This window comes from the organism of the source record quoted next, unplaced genomic scaffold (assembly GCF_019419815.1).
Source record: "Pyrus x bretschneideri cultivar Hongxiangsu unplaced genomic scaffold, Pyrus_bretschneideri_v1 Contig21, whole genome shotgun sequence".
NCBI lineage: Eukaryota > Viridiplantae > Streptophyta > Magnoliopsida > Rosales > Rosaceae > Pyrus > Pyrus x bretschneideri.
This window is the reverse complement of record NW_025999513.1, coordinates 1,203,069-1,220,801: the sequence shown is the minus strand read 5'-3', so window position 1 is coordinate 1,220,801 and position 17,733 is coordinate 1,203,069.

Here is a 17,733-nt window from a genome sequence, read left to right as displayed (position 1 = left end):
TTGAAAAGAAAGATAATGTTAGACTAATAGTTTATTTGTCTGTTATTGGACGAACAAACGAATTCTAAGTAACGTGGCATGTACATGTTACTTGTCACGTTAGATGGTACATTAATATAATACAAAATATTTTTGTAGCATTTTTCGTACAATAAAATGAATCCAAGTCAAACGCGAATGATTTGAGTAAGTTTACTTTTTCTGGGTTTCATATTGAATTATTAAGGAACAATAAGGGAGGCGATTTTGACTTGAGATTTCTTTTGAGTCTGAGAATGAAGCAACTAACCCATTACCACCACCGCTCTTTAAAGCAGTTCCACCGTTGCTAAGGTCCTCGCGGGCTATTCACTATTTAATTCACTCAGTGAATAGTAACTGTCTTTAATGAACAGTAACTACATTTTGCATCTCCATCCCTACACTGAATAGTCATGGCAATAGGTAATAAAATATTAGTATTTTTTTAATATTTTTTAAAAAAATTATTTTTTATTTTACTTTTTTTAATTAATTTTTTAAAATTTTTAATTTTTTTATTACTTTATTACTTTTTTAATTAAATTTTTTACATTTTTTTTTCATTTTTTTTTAATTTTGTATTAATATTTTATATTTTTATTAATTTTATATTGTGGCTGATGTCACCCTGACGTCAGCCTTCTGTCACGTTGCGTTCGGGCTCTCAGGCTAGCAACTTGTGTCGAGCCTCTCGAGGGCTCCATTGCCAGAACACGCTGGACCATCTCCCTCGGGCTATCTGGCCCTGTTCCAAAGCCAGTCCATTGGGTAATAGCCCACTGTGGAGCTACTCTTAGGTTCTCTGACTTCATATCCAAGTATTCATATTTTACATATTTATAAAATAAAATTATTGACGGAATTTTAACAGAAATTTTTTATTGATACGCAGTGGTCAATTTAATTGACGAATTTGGCTAAAAAGGCTTCATCAAATGGTTGGCAAACTGGCTTGCAATTTGCATGTGCATCTTCTAGATAGATTCCAATGAGCTCAACTGTCAAATTTCCCTAATATGTTGGATCCTCTAATTTTGGGGGAGAGCTGGAGAATTTAAGAACAAAAGCTTATGTAAATGGAGAAATTGGTTAAAATGTAGGGCATGAATGGTGGTGGCTCCAGTTCTTTGGTGATGATTTATGAGATGATTTATGAATATATCTACTTTTTAGCTTGCAAGTTTGGTGTTTAGCTACAATTTAATTGAGATTTAGGTATTAGTATTTCCTGCTCCTCTAGTAATCTTTTAGATTGGCACAGCTGAGCTACTTGACCTTAATTAACAAGTGTAGAAAGGCAGACATAATCACATTTGTTACAACATATCCAAAGAAAGTTGAGACTTCATCATAAAATTAATTGATAATCGAGGAGTAGTCCAACCTCTTATAAGCTCTTACAAAGTTTATTCTTTCACGGACGTGAAATTCTTTTACTTTCACATTCTCATACGTTGCTTCACGTGTGGCAAATTTTTAAGCCAAACACGAGGATAACATTTATTGGGTAACGTGGAGCACATGTAGTCATTAGGCTTCACACGTGAGTCAACCTAACCTGATACTATGAAGAAAGTTAAAGTCACACCATAAAATCAATTGGCAATATAAGAAATAACATGACGTCTTATAAGCTTTTACAAAGTTTTATGTTTCTTTTACCGATATGAGAGTCTTTTACCTTCATAAGCTTACAATATGTTTTTTCCTTATGCAGTCGAGTTTGACATTTCTTTTGTCGTAATTTTGATTAGTCCATTTCTTTTTTCAGAATTTTGATTAGTCCAAATTAAAAACTACTTAAAAAATTATGAAACAAATTTAGGATGAGATGGAACTCCTCCATGTACAACAACTCACACTCAGTGAACTCATTATTCATTTCCTATGATCCTATCATCATGTCGTGTTACCAATACAATCTTTATTAGTTTAACCTATTTGCAAAAAGGAGGAAAATATGTGCTATGTAAAATGAAACACACAAATATAGGAGATGATTTTCACATACATTTTTGAATTTATGATTATCAGACGAAATAGATTAAACAAAAATAACTAACATAATTTAACAGGGATTTGTAAGAAAAGGAAAGAGGGTACGCTTATCATTTTTTCCCACACAATATATATAAGGCCCTTTATATAAAGGGATCTCAAATTTTTGGAAAAAATAGGGATTAGGTGTGGGGTCTATTCTACATCAAACTTCAAGAATCCAAACTATTGATTTTGTAAGTCTCGATTCATAGATCATCCTTGCACAAATTCAATTCAATCCGAAACTATTTAGCTATTTAATTATCAAATAAAATTTTCATTGTTTCTTTTTATTGTATTTTGTGAATGGTATATTCATCATAAAACAATCAGGTACAAGAGATAGCAATATATATGTGCTAGAGGGAAGAAAACAAGACTACCTATCCCTCCTTGATTTACGTCTAAAGCTAACAAAAAAGAACAAATAAGACACATCCCTTGAATTAAGGGAATTGACAAGACAAATAAGACAAATTGAGGAAATTGACAACAAAAGACACATCCCTTGAATTAAGGGAATTGACAACACTATCTATCACCCTAAAATCCTTTGTACGGTGAACATGCAACCTAACCTAACCCTAGTTGCCATTCTTTCTTCCAATACTCCCCCTCAAGCTGGATCAAAGGGATTAATTGATCCAAGCTTGAGCAAAAGACGTTGAAAATCAGCAGAGGGTAATCCTTTTGTGAAAATATTCGCAAGTTGATCATGACTGCGCGTGTAGTGAGTGTCGATCACCTTGGACTGAACTTGATTTCTGACGTAGTGACAATCAACTTCAATATGTTTAGTTCGCTCATGGAATACAGGATTCGATGCAATGTGCATCGCGGCCTGATTATCACAGTGTAGGGACATGGTTGTTGATGAGGAAAACCTAAAGTCAACAAAAGGCTTTTGAGCCAAATAAGTTCACAAGCAGTGGACGCCATAGCACGATACTCTGCCTCTGCACTAGAGCGTGCAACAACACTTTGTTTCTTGCTTTTCCAGGTAACTAGGTTGCCTCCCACAAACGTACAAAACCCAGTGGTAGACTTGCGATCGAGAGAATTGCCTGCCCAGTCAGCATCGGTATAGCCTGAGATCTGAGTGTGACTATTGTTGCGCATAAGAATTCCTCTACCAATGGAACCCTTAAGATAACGTAGCACACGATGAATAATCTTCAAATGATCCATGCTTGGAGAGTGCATAAACTGGCTAACAATGCTGACAGCATATGATATATCAGGACGTGTGATAGTCAGATAAATGAGTTTGCCAACCATTCTTTGATACTAACCTAAATTGGGAACTGGATCACCGTGAGTTTTTAGCTTCAAGTTGTTATCCAAGGGGGTACGAGCAGGCTTGCAATCTGTCATTTTTGCTTCGTGAAGAAGATCCATGACATACTTGCGTTGGTTGAGGAAGAAACCCTTGTGAGAGTGTGCCATCTCGATGCCCAGAAAGTATTTGAGAGTGCCAAGATCCTTGTGTTGGAAGTATGCCCACAAAGCCACTCATTTGATGTAATAGCTTTTTGGAATACTTATTGTGTTAAACTTTTATATGTTTAATAGAGGGCAAAGCTTATTGTTAATCACTATTTATAGTATCTTGTGTTTAAGCAATAAGGGAATCCAAGGAATGTATTTGATCTAAGAGACAAGTGATTTAAGTTAGTTAAATTAACGAGACCTTTCTCTTATGTTCATTCCTAAAACGTTCCTAGCCATAGGATTGCCAATTGGGCATTGACAATCCACTAAGGTTAGTATGTGCTATGTCGACTCAAGCGTGAGTATGAACTAGTCTCAAGTCATTTGATGTTGGACACTAAGGCAAACACATAGGTGCTCGAAAAAGTAATCGAGTACACTGAACAACGATCAAACAAGAGTTCGAACATACATGTCATGTGAGAACTCAATAGTTGCAATATGCAAAGTAGTCATTTGACCTGAGGCATCATTGATGTCTAATGGTTAGGTCCTTGATCTTTGATTATGTCAACGGCATTCCATTGGAGTGTCCACGGCATTGTTGGGGTGAAGCTATCTACTCATGTAGGCATATGAATGCACAACAAGGGATCTCTAACCTTCCATGATGGAAGGAGAATACTCTAAGATATGATTCGAGAGTCTTTGGCCAAAGCATATGAATATGACTAAGGAAGATGTTCCAAATCTTATTCAATTGAATCATATAGAGAAGTATCACATTGGATAGTAGACATGAAACAAACTATCACTTAAACAATGTGATTAAGAGTATTGTACTAGAGAAGGACCGTATTGCATTGTAGTTGTAACTGGATAGGTTCTCCAACCACTTCTACGTAGCTTGGGTAACCATGACATGCTGCTAGGCGTCACCCATGGTTTGTGGAAGCCCCAAAGATTAGCAAACACTAATTTTAAGGGAGAATTGAAATGTGGTTTCAATTCACAATCGATCGTTAAGAGTAACATCGCCCACTACCTCGCTAATTGGAACCTAATGGATCGTACACCGAGTAAAGATATAAGTGAAGAAATTATATGAAATGGATAAGCAATTAAATGGTTTAATTGAAGAATGGTCAAGATTAATTAAATAGTTAATTAATTATACGAAACGTTCGTATTGGGCGTTTAAGTTAGTTTTGGGCTTCGGAGCACAAAAACGTTTTGGTCCACAAGGCCCATTATGTTTAAGTTGTATGACAACTAAAACAAAATGGGCAATTAAGCCCAATAATAACTAATGGCCGGCCATAAGCTTCAAGGGTAGTGAACTTGGCTTAATTGCAAGTTTGCCACTCCATTGTGAGGTGGTATAAAGACATCTTTATAGCCATTTCATCCTTAGGGTTTCTAATTGAATTTGGGTGAAACCTATTCTCTCATTTTCTACATAGAGGCCGGCCACCTTAGGTGAGGAACATCTAGCAATCTTTCTTCCCTAAGTCATCCATTTCATCTTCACACAACATCTTTGGTGTGGAGACTTAGAGACACCAAACTTTTGGTGTTTTGGAGAACAAATCCTCAAATCCTCAAAGAATAAAAGGAGCACTAAAAGGGAGAAAATCACAAGGAAGATCCAAGGAGCAAGGAGGTGACTTGAAGGCCCTCCACTTGGGTGAATCCCTTGTGCAATCAAGGATGAGCTTCAAGGGTAAAGAATCTCTAAATTCTTATTCTCTTTAATTTTGTTAAAGAGTCTTATGGTTCACCATATACTAGGCTTTGAAAGTCATGGGTTTTATGAATTGTTTTTGAATGCATGCCTACTTTAAAGTGTTATTAGTTTGCATATGTATTCAAATGTTCATACATGTTCTTAGCTAGGACAAAATTTTTCCTTCACCTTGATAGCAAACTTCTTGTTGAGATACTGTTTAAGAGCATTAATCTCTGACATATTATCACCTGTCACAATTAGATCATCAACATAAATGAGCATAACTAGTTTACCCACTAAGCTGGAACGAACAAATAGGGAAGAATCCGCAATACTTCGACAAAAACCAACCCTTTCCAGAACATGACTGAGCTTGGCATACCATGCATGTGGACTTTGCTTGAGACCATAAATGGATTTATGGAGTTTGCACACCATTTCTGGATTGTTTGATTGAGGTTGACCTGGGGGTAGCTTCATGTAAACCTCTTCTTCAAGTTCACCATGCAGGAAAGCATTTTTAACATCCATTTGAAAGAGAGGCCATGCATTGTTAATTGCAACCGACAACAATACTCTAACAGTGTTCATTTTTGCCACCGGAGCAAATGTCTCTTTATAATCGACGCCATAGGTTTGTGTAAAACCTCGAGCAACCAAGCGAGCCTTATTCCTTTCGATTGTACCATATGAATGAAACTTAGTTTTGTACACCCAACGACTCCCCACTGCCTTCTTTCCTTTTAGAAGTTTCACTATAGTCCATGTGTTATTTTCATGGAGGGCTTGAAGCTCCTCTGCCATAGCATTTCTCTACTCACTGTGAAGATTGGCTTCTTGAAAACTTTGAGGTTCTCGAGCTTCATTAATGGCACTTAGGAATGTAGCAAAAGAAGATGAGACTTTGCTATAATCAATAACATCAGTCACGGGATACCTGGCAGTGTAGGTCACATAATCATGCAACTTGGATGGAAGTTTCCTCTCTCGTGCAGGATTGCGACGAACTGTAGGAGATTGAACTACAGGTATTTGAACAACATCATGGTTGGAAGTATCACTGGAGGGTGCAGTGTGAATCTCCGATGAGGAAGGGTTTTCATCTTCAAGATGTTCCACCGAGTGAATGTTAACATCATCCGGCACATGATCACTAGGAGTGCATGTTGCATCTTCTCCGTTTGGATATGGAAAAGGACATAAGTCCATCAAATGCTCCCCCTGTCTAGAGTAATCCAGTGATTGTGAGAAGTAAGGAACATGTTCTTCAAATTTAACATCCCTTGAAACAACCATTTTTCTAGTTGTTGAATTATAGCACTTGTAACCTTTTTGGGTAGATGAATAACCTAGAAAGACACATTTGGCAGCCCTTGTGTCTAGCTTGTCACGATTTTGAGTTTAAATGTGAACAAAGCATGAACACCCAAAGACTCTCAAATGGGAAAAGTTGATCTTTCTATTTTTCAAGACCTCATAAGGTGATTTAAAATTCAACACTTTACTAGGCAATCTATTGATGAGATATGCCACAGTAAGGACTCCTTGAGACCAAAACTTCTTAGGCACATTCATGTGAAACATAAGAGCTCTAGTCTTCTCAAGTAGATCTCTATTCTTCCTCTCGGCCACCCCATTTTGTTGAGGTGTTCCAACACAGCTTGTTTGGTGTAATATACCATGCGTGCTCAAGTAGTGTGACATGTTATGAGACATATATTCTGTGCCGTTATCTGATCGTAAAATATGAATTTTTGAAGCAAATTGGGTGGCCACAAGTCTATGAAAATCTTGAAAAACTTCCATCACTTCACTTTTAAATTTCAAAAGATACAACCAAGTAATCCTTGTGAAATCATCCACAAAAGTTACAAAATATTTGTATCCATCAAAAGACTCTATAGTTGGTCCCCAAACATCGGAATGCACGATTTCAAAAGGGTTACTAGCCCTAGACAAAGAGGAAGTAAATGGTAATCTAGTAAACTTAGAAAAATGACAAACATCACAAGGACTTGTAACTTTGCACATATTTGGGAACAAGGTGGATAGAACTTTTTCAAAAGGATGTGCTAGACGTTGGTGCCAAAGTTGTTGTTGTTCTTGAGCTAAGCTTGAAGTGACTTGAAAATCCTTGGGAACTTGAATATGCTTGGAAAGATAGTAGAGACCATTTAAGAAAAATCCTTCACCAATCGTCTTCTTGGTGACTACATCCTAAAAGATCACATTTTTGGGAGAGAAAATGGCAAGACAATTTAATGAGTTTGTGATCTTGCTAACAGATAAAAGTTGAAAAGGGAATGAGGGAACATAAAGAGCCTCAGACTCGACATCACTTGAGATCAAATGTATTTTTCCTTTTCCCATAACCATAGCATTTTTTCCATTGGCAACTGACACTTGAGATGGAATAGAAAATTTTTCAAATTTATGCAAGTTTGTAGACTTGTTAGTCATATGATCAATGGCTTCAGAATCTATAATCCAATAATCATGCACATTACCAATGTTGAGAGCAGTTGAGAAGGAGTGTAAGATACCTGGGATGTCCCTTTGTACCACGCCTTCATTTCCAGCCAGGAAGCCAGCAAACTGTCCTAGTAGTGCAGTTTGATTGTTGTCACACTGATTTAGTGGTCCTTCACTATCTCCAAGACCTTGTTTCTTGTGAAGAAACATAGCAAACTCGTTGATCAGTGCAGCTGGATTAGTGGTGAACTTCAGTGCTCCATCAGAAGAAGTTGTGGCAACATGATTTGCCTTGTAAGAAGGGTTGTACGAGCCTTTCGAGACACCTTTGTTATCCCTAGGAAACTTTGGTTTTAAATCTGGATGAAGAATCCAGCATCGGTCTCTTGAGTGCCCACCAGCATCACAATGGCTACATTTTAAGCCAGTTTTCTTTCCTTTGTAGCCTCTCTCCTCACCAAGTTTTTGGTTAGAGAAGTAAGCCCTAGCTTCTGGTATATTTGCCTTCATGTCCAAAGTCATGACTTTCCTTCGAACCTCTTCTCTTTGAATTGTGGCACACACACTTGAAAAAGAAGGCAGGTCGGGATTCATGAGGATATGGCTTCGAAGATCTTCGAATTCAGGGCTCAGGCTTGCTAGGAGTTGGAATATTTTGTCTTCCTCGGCTCTTTTAGTTAGCACAGCAGCGTCGATGGTGTGTGGTCGATACACATTCAGCTCGTTCCACATAGTGGTCAGCTTTCCAAGATGTTGCACAAATGGCTTCCCTTCCTGTTGCAAACTAGCAATGTCCTTCTTTAACTGAAACACTCTAGCCGCATTGTTCTGATTTCCATACATTTCCTTGAGATTTTTCCAAAGAGTCATGGAGGATTCAGCATAGCTAAAAATTTCTGCAATCTTACGATCCATGGAATTGAGTAGCCACAACATGACCAACTGGTCTTTGCATAGCCAAGCATCATACTCCGGTGAGGTAGTCTCAGGCATTGGAATAGCACCATTAACATAACCAAGCTTTGATCGTCCTCCCAGAGCAAGAGAAACTGCTCTCTCCCATGGAAGATAGTTAAACTCATTTAGCAAGACAGAACTAAGACGTTGATTTGGGTTGATATCAATATCTGAGTGTGGTGATGGTGGAGTAGCATGAAAGTCGTCTCCTTCCAAATTTACTAAGCTTTCTTCAGCCATGATTGAAGGACAAGAAGCTCACAAATCTCTCAAGAGAAAATCACAGAGACAGGCTGGTTAGGGTCACTGCTCTGATACCATATTGTATTTTGTGAATGGTATATTCATCATAAAACAATCAGGTACAAGAGATAACAATATATATGTGCTAGAGGGAAAGAAAACAAGACTACCTATCCCTCATTGATTTACGTCTAAAGCTAACAAAAAAGAACAAATAAGACACATCCCTTGAATTAAGGTATTGACAAGACAAATAAGACAAATTGAGGAAATTGACAACAAGAGACACATCCCTTGAATTAAGGGAATTGACAACACTATCTATCACCCTAAAATCCTTTGTACGGTGAACATGCAACCTAATCTAACCCTAGTTGCCATTCTTTCTTCCAATACTTTTATAACAAAATATTTGTTAATTTTTTTGAACTCAATTAGGTGTCTTATATATTTTTTTGATTTGGCTAATATTTTGTAAGGATAATTTATGACGTATAACATGAAAAATAGACAGTTTAGATCGTTAAAATTCGATGTTGTGTAAACCCCACAACTAATTCCTATTTTTGTAAAAAAAAAAATAGCAATCCCTTCTTTTAAAGGTTCTCTCTCTCTCTCTCTCTCTCTCTCTCTCTCTCTCTCTCTACACACACACACACACATGTATGTATGTATGTATGTATGTATGCATGCATGTATCCTCTGTCCTTTTCAAACACATAGGCTTGCAGCTTGCACTACGTGACTTTTGATTTGGATTTGGATTGTTTACTAATTATGTGGAAAAAGATGTCCATGAACGAAAACTTGACTGTAGTGATGAAGGGCATCTGTCAAAAGTTGATCATATTATTTTGGCTTTCTACTTTCTGGGAGAATTTAGCACGTTACTAACTGTACACTTGCGTGTAATAGTATAATCGTAGAGTTAAATTTTTGTCGCAATGAAAACGTAAAGAAAATCTCCATACATTATCTCCAAGACAAAATGCACTCGGTACATATTATTTTTAACATGTTACATGTAACATATTCTTTATGTCAATACAAAACCCTAAATTCCTTGTGAACAAATATAAAATGAACATGGGTCGTCTCCCCTGTCTCAATTCTTTTGGGATCAATATCAGAATTGAATGAAAAGGAAACAAAAAATAAAAAATAAAAAAAAAGAGAGAGAGAGAACTTACCAGATGTTTGGGTTAATATTTAATATTTGGCTTTATGATAATGAGGCCCAAGGACGCCAAAGCAAATGGAAGCTTGCATGAAGCCTAGTTGGTAGGCCCAAAGCAAATTGAAGCCATTACAGCTAAGGCATAGACCATGTGTCTATGATTGAAGTAATAGATGACAAAGACCAACTCACCACCAGCCAAAAAAGTACTTTCTAATGGCATGACAAATAAATAGATGATGACTCACTGCCCTCCGAAAGTCATTGGCTAAAAGCAAAGCCAAGATAGTTAGGCCAAATTGTCTATATAAGGAAAAAGGGACACCAGAGACAAACACACTCAACCAACCAATCAAATACATACAAACTCTGCTCTTAAGTCAATTCGTACCTAGAAAGCTGAAACTTGTCCAGATTCAGTCTTTTTAGCTATAGTTTTCCCAAGAAAAACCATCTTTTGTCTAATGTAAAAGCTCTGCTACCTTCCCTCAGTGTTGTAGTATCGATTCCCTCATGTAAAACCTATTTACTTTTCATCCCTTTTAGACACAAACCTCTATAAACACAAAGAGAAGTGGGTGCAAGAAGTTCAACCTTGCCCGACAAGGTTAAATCTTGCCCGAGTCTTCTTTTTTTGTATTTTTATTTAGTAGATCTGTCATTTAACATACTTTCCTTCATGTATCTAAGTCATTTCCAACTATTTTCTACTTAAGAGTTTTATTTGTATTCTAATCTAGTTAAGTCATTAAAAGTAAATTGTGATCGAGGAAGTGGTTGAAAGGGCCTTGAACTCCCTTGGTTTTGGACATACAAGATTATGAACTAAAAATCCTTGTTTAGAAGGCAAGAAAAAGAACTTAATGCAGACTTAACCCATCTGCGACAATTATTTGATAAACAAGAAGTTTAAGTAACTTGAGGTGCAAATAATCAACTTAATTCATTTCTATTCAACAATCTATTATACAAAGATAACATTGTCACACTCAGATCTCTGTTAGCTTTGATTGCGCAAGCCTCAAGGCTTACACCAAAGGCCTCACAAAGGCACCTTTCAAACTAACTGCTAACTGCCACCTGTGTGAGGAGCTGTGCGAGGGACTAGACCTCAGAGGTCCTGCCCGAACACCAGAGGCATAGGCACTCAATGCCTCCACCCTCCCTGAGTCCCTTCATCACTGTTGGTGCATCATTGAATGTATACACTCATTCATCAATATATCACATTAACATATTGTGTGTCACTATTTTTCATAGTGATGCAGAGTGTATACATCCAAAGATGAAGCAAAATCTCTCTCTCTCTCTCTCTCTCTCTCTCCCCCAAAAAAACAAAAAGAGCCAGTTGAACTATTTGTAGAATTGATAAATTTGCTCTCTCTCTTTTTTTTCAAATCTTGTTTCAGGTTGATGGATACGATAATTTTTAAAATCTTACCGTAACTAATAAATTAATCTTGTAACCACCACAGTGTAGTCAAGTGGTTGGGAAAGAAATCTAAACTCGTATTTCACACATCACATTTGATCCCTGCCGCTTGTGAATCGCACGATGGTGACCAGAGAGAAGTTAAAATGCCTTTGTGAGTCTTATCTTCCCCCAAAAGAATGGACAGTCATAGCAAAGCCATCAATTGGTCTTTTATATATATATATAAAAGAAAAAAAAAAGAAAAAAAAAAGATTAATAAATCTTGCAGGTACAGTGTTCTGAAGCCATCTAAAATTGCCGAGTCCAAACCCTAAAATCATGTGGAAGACAGTTCCGTTTTGCTGGTTGGCAATGCAATTCATATGGAGATCACGTGATGTCGGAAGAATTAAACAGCTAGCTAAGCTTATAGAAAACCCCATTTTCCTACCACCAATCAGATTTATATTAGATTAGAAACAATTAACATGTGGCTCCAATGTGATCTAATGTGGTGCCTCATTTGGTTTGTGCCTCTGCGATCTGTGAGTGCAGTATAACAATGCATGCCTTTTCACTTTGTCTAAAGCTTCTAGACCTTCTCCAATGGCTTCAAAGTCTGACCAACACAAACTTGTTCTAGAAGGGAATCTGTTCTCTTTTCTTTTCCTTCTTTTTCACATAGATCATGGTAATTAGACTAGAAATTGCTCATCAGTTAAAGGGCACAAAAAGGCTTACAGTTAGAGGATTAGAGAGAGGTTCACTGCTATTGTAGTATCCCATGCTAATGATATAAATGTTTGTATAAGTTTTTGTTCACATGACATTGTATATATATCATTGACACAAAATGTCACAATAACAGTGTAATCGTGTCATATAAGTAGTGTCTCCTTACTTCATCATTAATTTTGCGTCTCTTTACCAGCTTTAACTATCATTTTAGACCCTTATCATGGATTTATGTTCCTTTTGTTACCCAAGATTATTATGCAAAACAAAAGCGCATGCATCAAATGGCAAAGAGCCGACTAAGAACATCAGAATCTTTGATATACTTGATTAGCTTTTAACTTTATCAGTGCAAGACAAATAAAGAAATTGGCTGCTTGATTAGCAAAAGAAATGCTCTTTTTAGTCAAATACTTTCTGCTAGTGCGCTGGTATGTATTCGTAGCATCACTCTGCCTAATCACTAGTTCAAACGCAATTTGCATATGCTCTTCCAATTTCACACGACAAAAATAAGCTAGTTGCATTGCATGTATGCATGCATGATGCAACGATAAATGCCAAAGGGAATCAACCAATTTTAGCCTTCACTTGCATCAACGGTTGGGAACCGTTCATTCACACAAGAAAAACTAAACTTACAACGGAAATGACATGGTGATTGTGGAGTCAAAAATAATCAAGACAATTATGGAGGCGATTCGTGGACTTTTGGGTAAAGAAGATAAACTACCCTCGAGGCACACCGGGATTCCCACGCACATGCAACGGACAATAATGGCTCAATCGAGGTCAAAAGTGATCAAAATGGTATTTTGTTCAAAACCCACTCGTCACTCCTCATCAAATCCTTATCTACGAGGTAACTCCCAGTTATTCTTTTCAAATTGGGATTAATTACCAAATTAATTGTAAGATATTATTTGACATAATATCTTGCAATTATATTCAAAATACCACCATAAGTGGCCGGTCCTTATTTCTCCAAATAGGGCCAGGCCACACCCCTATATATGTATATATAGCCCCATCTTCACACCAAAATGCAAGTTCATTCTCTCCCAAAAATTCTTTAAACACTTTCTCTTTCAAATTCTAACTTTAGCATCGGAGATTCTTCGGCTAAAGCCCCCCCTCCCAATTCATCGTGGGCGCATGAAGATGAAAATTTGCATCTACAGTGACGGTATCTCAAGTCAATCATGAACTTTCATGTATTTTAACTTTCTAATTTGCTAGCAATGAGTGATTGACAATATGATATTATTGCAACATGCATTCACACATTCCATATAAGTCTTCTCCATTCGTGCGTATGAGCGATTTACCAGAGCACAACACTCGGCGACATGTGCCGGTGACAATCAAACGTGGGGTGGCCTGCCTAACCAATCCCACTCTTAGAAAATAGCATGTGTCTTATCAAGTGGAGTGCTAAAAGAAAGGTCAAAAAGAGAAAAACCCACAAAAGGGGTTGACGATTTTGTAATGATCGAAGCTTTCGCGCCATTTGCATGTAAGTTTGTGTTTGGAGTCACTTTGTTGTGGAGAATATAGGAGTGGGCTGCCTCTTCAACTTTTGCCCCACAAATTATGTATTTGGCTCACTTTTTCGGTTCTTTTAACGCGTCTAATATGTGCGAAATTATATAAATATCGAATGTCACTTTCATGGAGGAGGTGACCTAGTGTTGATAGCTAACTACACTATTTTTGTGTTGATTTTTTTAGGCTTTTTTTTGACAATGAACTCAATTTGTTTGATTATTGATCTGTAAACAACTCCATGAGAATCAATCAAGATCTAATCTTTTTGTATTTTACTACTTGTTTTTTTATGAGAGAGGCTTGGCTCCTTAAGATTGAGGAGGAGTTCCTCCTCAAGGTACTTTTTAATCAATTTATGAAATTTCGTGCTAATGATCAGAACTATTCGTAAAATAAATCACTCTGTAAAGATAATATATGCAAAAATTCAATTAAAAATAAGTAATTTTAGTCAATTAACTGAAGCAAATAGATAGACGGTTCATAATTATTTTACCAAATCTTGCATTTGTTTTTATATCTCATTAGGCCCATCTAATCTCTAATTAGTTGTCTCGTCTCCTTTTTCATGTTTTCTTCTTTCACAAGTTTTAAATTACTGAAAAGAAAAAGAAAACCAAAGAGAGAAAATGTCATTATGGCATAACTCCATCCGTCGGTGCTCTTGCCTATACGATAAGGTAAAAAGTTAGTGATAAAAATTCACCAATGTGAGAGAGGGATTGTCTTAGTTATATTGGGTATTGATGGTTGAACTTCCTCTAGTCAAGTGAAACCAAATACGTAAAAAACGTCTCGCGTTTTTGTGAGAGATGCTTTCCAACGAATTATGCGATTCGGTTATCGATGTGGTGGGGTTATTGATGAACCTCTATTTCATTGTTCCGCACATATAATAAGTTGAGCTTAAGCAAATTAAACATGTTTATCATGAAGCTAATTTTATTGTTGACTCGTCGGTGAATTCAGATTCTGGCTTAGTCCAGCCTCTGAGAGTAAATTTGTGTTTAAACAACTTTGACAATAGTGGGTTGATTTGACCCTTTTTTTTCTCGACAAAAAAGTAGAACAATCAACCAATAGCCTTGTATCTTGGGTTGGTCATGGGCCATAATGTTATTTTGGGTTGGCCCAACATAATGAATAAACTACTTGGAGTTTTTGTAGCCTCACTATATGTTATAGTTAAGTAACAAGAGTTTGGTAGCCTCACTTTATGTGAGTTTTGTCGATGTGAGGTCGATTTGGTAGTTTCACAATCAAAGTACTAAGAGGTGCGTTGTTTGAGTATATTACATTGGATTCACTAATAAATGGTATTTGGGGATCATGAGGCGATTTGAATTCACAATGTCCTGTCTTTGTTTACAATCTGTAGACAGAAGTAAGAGAGTTTTATTTCTCACTTGATCTTGCAACATTAAATGTGTTGTTTTCTATGGGTATTTCTCCTCTTTTGTATTTTTGCTTGTAAATACCTCATGTTGGTGTCATATACAACATATTTTTGTAATCTTTTGCTGCTTTAACGAATAAAATATGTTGCTTCCTTAGGAGAAAAAAAAAATATATATATATATATATCTTCAAATAAAAAATTATTCACCTCGTCAATATATTAAGTTAAATATGTCAATTCAATCATAAGGACCAATTTTATAGAAAATTCACTTACGAAAAAGACCCTTGAGAGAGAACCGTGACCAATTGAAAATTCAGTGACATATTAAAGCCGCCAAATTGGTTTTTGTTGTCTCCCTTCTCTTTCTCCTTCGATGCCTGATGGTGACAACAATCTAATTGTTATTTATTTATATTTTTTTTCCAGAGACCAACTCAATTCTTGTAAACAAAGAAGTAATTTTGTATTTTTATTTTTTATATTTTAATTGAATATGCAGGCCCGACTCTACTTGATTGGGCCAAAGGGTTGGGTCTAGGACTTTTTCACTTGTTGGTTCAAAAGTCAGGATTTTATTTTTTTTTTTGTAGTAAATTACAATTTGTCTTCTCAAATTTTCTTCTGATTTCAAATTTATACAACGTCTCTCAATTGTTCAATTTTATACAACAGCTCACATTACAGATTAATGTGATACATGCGTTATAAAATGTATTTGTTTCTACATTATTTGCCTACTTGGCCATTGCGGGCCCCACTCTATCAATTGGAGTTTCACATGATTTAACAAAAGACGTGGACCCCACATTGATTGACACATTGACTAACCTAAATATAAAAAAAACACCCTTAATAGATTACCAATTTAAAATGAAATTAACGTAGTTTTAAAAATTAAAGAACAACTTTCACCGATTAACAATTAAAATTAACTCAAGAACAACAAAATTTTTGTGGGTTCTTTGTGCTCATCTTGGACTGATGAGGAACAAAAATTTTTGGTTTCTCTCTCTTCTTCTTCCCGTCAAATTTTTTCATATTCAAGAAGTATCTTTATGTTTTTCTGGGTTTCTGAATATCGTACTTCAACCTTGTTGCTGGAACTAAATTTGCGCACATTCGTTGGCGAATGCGGGATTCAACTTGAATGACCCATGATCTCCTGTGAGAAAGAGAATGGGGTTGATTAGGGGTGTGGTTGAATCCAGATTGGACTACCTACATATCTCAGGGAAGGAGAATTAAACCACGGATGAAATTCTAAGTAAGAATTGTGTAATGTGCAATACATGGTGAACTGTCCTTGACAAATAGCCTATGGTAGGGCGTTAAAGAAATGAATTCTCCATAGACGTGTCTATTCGTAGAGGGTAACATGTGAGAAAATATGTGTATGGTAGTCTTGTAGAGAAGATGAAAAGAGATGCATCTTCAATTGTGATTGATTGATTATTAAAATGCCCAAGCTAAGGTATTGTCTTCAGAGTCCTTGTAAGGAGAGTAATCACAATTAAATCGAGAGACTATCTAGGAGGAATTTATGATAAGATATCCAATCTTCCTATGATCATGATTACGTTGTCTAACTCCAAAATACCCTAATTTGACTTGAATTAGGTGTTCTTCACTTGGAAGACAATTAATATGTTTAATGGACTTAAACCTAGTCAGCTTGATTACAGATGTCTGAGTTCACTTGGTATTTTGATTTCTTTTGACTAGTTTGATATGATTAAGGCTATTATGATATGACTAGGACTAGTCAAATCTGACTAAGGCTAATTCGGTTAACTAATCTGATCTACTAAGATGCCCATAAGATTAACCTGTTATGGTCATGGGCATTTTGATCCTTCTTGCCACCCAAGGTGTCACGTGTCATGGTCCCAAAAAATTATGTTCCCACACTCGCTACTCTTCATGATGCTGTCAAAGTATATCTAGAACTTAAAGAAAAGCAGGATTTTAAGACCTAATCAGGTCAGCTGGGGATGGTGGTTTTCTCGTTGACTGTATTGGTGTAGATGGTGACCGAAACTTGGTTGTTGTCTTTCTTCCAATTCGAATTTCGATTTCTTCTATCTTTGAATTTGTTCAAAAGATTTTTTGGATTATTCTCTCTTTTGATTCTGATAGTAATAGCTTGGCTCTGTAATTTAGCCACCAAATCTATCTGCCCATAAGGTTTATCGGTTCTTTTCCATCTTCTTCTTGGTTTAATTGATTTGGGGAGGAGGTGGAGAAGAAAGGTTGGTTAGGAGACTGTTGCATGTTGTTAGGGTGGAAGGTAGCCAGATGGCTGCGATGGTAGGCGATGAGGAGCTGCAGCATCGTGGCTGGGATCGATAGGCGAGCTTGGGTGTGTTTAGGGTCCAGGTCGATGATGATTGGCGGGTGGTGGTGGCAATTAGGAGTGTGAAGGGAGGTTAGGGCCCACTGTGTTTTCATAAAAAATAGTTTAAATTAGTTTTGTTCTTAAAAGATTGCATTATTGATAGGTGCATTATTTATCATATTTTCATATGAACTATCCCTAAGTTTTGTTAAGGAATTGATTATAAAAG